The sequence below is a fragment of the Limulus polyphemus genome, unplaced genomic scaffold (genome assembly GCF_000517525.1).
Source record: "Limulus polyphemus unplaced genomic scaffold, Limulus_polyphemus-2.1.2 Scaffold4348, whole genome shotgun sequence".
NCBI lineage: Eukaryota > Metazoa > Arthropoda > Merostomata > Xiphosura > Limulidae > Limulus > Limulus polyphemus.
Genome location: NW_013669958.1, coordinates 38,240 through 41,153, shown reverse-complemented (window position 1 = coordinate 41,153; position 2,914 = coordinate 38,240). Strand labels below are relative to the sequence as shown.

The window sequence follows — 2,914 nt, the reverse complement described above, 5'->3', positions numbered from 1 at the left end:
AATAGGAAAGGAGATGGACATGGTTTCGACAAGGTTTTATACAGGATGATGACAAACCCTTGTCGAAACGTTGTACATTTGCTGTCATGTTAAACTTATATTAAAGTTTTTCTTCATTACCCATTTAAGCCGTCTCCAGCCATCCTAGACTGTAGTTCTTGAGCATATCATCAATCGTCACAGCATAGTTTTCACTTCTGTGATTTCCTATGAAATTTTTAATAACCAGTTTGAATGATTTCCAAGCAGTAAATTCCTTCTGATTGATTATTGTTTGAAAATCATCTTCCACAGGCATTTCCCGAATTTGTGGCCCAATAAAGATACTTCTTTTCATTTTTGCCTCACGGATTTTTGAAAACTTGTCAGATATCTGAAACCATTAATATATTTGTTCATTTATTTTACAAAATTCTTCATGAGTCCCAGTTTAATATGAAATGGTGGCAGAAACACATTTTGAGGATTCACTAGAGATTGATACTCGATATCCTGCTTCCTACGTATTCAATTCTCTCCCACTAGACATTCCTTTTCTTTGAAATGATTTTCATCATATTGGTTGTCCTAGAGACACAAAAAGCAACAATATATGGTATAATCACCCTGCAGACCAAGCAGTTGATCATATTTGATGGCCTCAAGTATAACCTGCATGCTTTGATAAATTTATTTCATGTTCACAGCATGAGAAACAGGAATCGATAGCTTAGTGTTCCCATTGAGCAAAAGCATAGCTTTCAGACTAACTTTAGATGAGTCGATAGAAAATCTCTATTCTTGGGAATGATGTTAAGTACCTAATTCTTCCATTAGTGCATCAACATTTGTACAGAAACATAACGTATCTTGCATGCTGTAGTGAGAAGCAATACTTTGATGGCGACTTCAGTAAGTTGAAATTTCATTGCAGTAAACGAGAGTTAAGAAATTCCCCATGTTTCTTTGATAGAGACAAGTCGAGAATCACATCATTTAGCTATTCTTATGTGATCAGATGAGGCAGTTTATGTTGAGGTGCCACAGGAATAGAATTACTAGATGAAGAGGATGAAGATGATTTACTGTCTACTTCACAGAATAACTTTTCTGTTTCCTAATTCACTCATGGAAGTGACACTGGAAGACCATCCATGAAGTACTGGTTTTATTGCTGATTAAATATCTGGATAACTAATGTATTGTTTAGTTTTGCCTAAATATCCTGAAACATTAGTCACACAAAATAACACTCAGTTAGATTATCTTTGGGTTCATGCTATATCATAGGAACTAGAAATTGCATACTTGCTTTCTTCTTATTCATCCACTGTGTTAAGCCAGATGTGCAAACTGTACAACACCCATGTGGAGCCCAATGTTTTTCTTGGTCACCAGTGTTATACCCATGATAGTGGTAGTAAGTTACCTTTATCTTGTGTGTGATGTTTTTCCTTCCTGAAACTGTAATATGTTATCCATAATGTAGCATAAACTGTTTGGGATTTTTGCACCACGATAGAAGAAGGCACCCACTCGGGGTGTTTACTAAGCAGGACATCCTGGAAGTTTAGCAAACTAAAGGCCTCGCAAATATACAATCTTAGAGTAGCTTTGCGCGAAATTCAATAAACGACAACAAAGAACTCAGGTTTTATCAATTCTAATCGATAAAGGTCTTAAATACATTAGAGTTCATTCAAACAAATGCTGTAATATTTTAAAAGAAAATAGCACTGGAATTAATTAATTCGTAATCATCAGTATTTCACACAAAAAAGACAAAATTCTTGACATCGAGGTAAACGATGGGAGTATTTGATTTTAGTAATCTTTATTCTTACAATAGTTTTTTTGAAAAAATGAAAGTCTTTCATTGGCAATTTCAAGATCTTTTTAAGGATTCGCATAAATTAATTTATTTTTGTACTGATATTACTGTGTTAATATCCAATAAGTCTTTCGGCAAATATAGGGAATATTTATGGGTATAAACATCAGCTCAGAATATCAACACCAGATTAACGCATAAGCCAACTAGGCCCCGGCCATACAGGGGCCCCTCCGGCCACCCAAATAAAGAAAAAAAAAGGTTTATAAAACTAGTAGAATAGAGGCAAGAGTGAATTATTATTATTCACAAATATTACCTGGGCCTAAACAAACATTGGACTGAAGAAGACACGTGTAATGTCGAAAATTAGTATCCATATAAATTTGCTATTGTTCCGTTAGTATGGAGTTAAACTTTATTGAAGATTACTTGACATGTTACTATGTGTTTACCTATCATTACAACAGAATTTGTTCAATAAGATTTGACAAAACTGTCATTTCGGGTTCTCCTTCCATTGTTTGAACATTAGATTAAATACATTATGCAGAAAATACAAGTCTTCTTGGTACTGGCTACTGGATTAATAAATTTACAGACTATCATGACCTATTCACATCTATTATGTCTAAACCTTAATTTCTCGATTGATTGTTTAAAGTAAAAATGAACAATGTTACCATGATGATCATGTTTAACCTCTCACTAATTAATACAAGCTGGACAAGCATAACAGTTTCTTATACAGTACACAGCGTGGTCACAAGTAAATAGACACCACCTTTTCAGAAAAAATGAACATTTTCAGTCATATTCACATGAATTGATATATTTATAATTTAGTTAATATCTAGTAGATCTTCCTTTCGCTTCGTGGAGTTCGTTGATCCGCTGGGGCATCGTGAGAATCATCTCGTCAATTTTAGATTGTGGGATTTTCGCCCACTCTTGCTTCAAAACTTGGAGTAGATTACTCTTCGAAGTTGGTTTTTTTAGTTGTTTCTTGACTTGCCAGTCGAGTATGGCCCAGAGGTTTTCGATGGGGTTCATGTCATGAGATTGGCTCGGCCAGGGCAACTTCTGGATACCATTTGCTTCCTG

General features: G+C 34.8%; 1 protein-coding gene across 1 annotated transcript in view; it reads left to right on the top strand.

The window, feature by feature from the left end:
- LOC106471001 (lachesin-like) overlaps positions 1-2,914 on the top strand; it is a 21,923-nt gene that overhangs the window by 4,829 nt on the left and 14,180 nt on the right. The window lies entirely within an intron of this gene.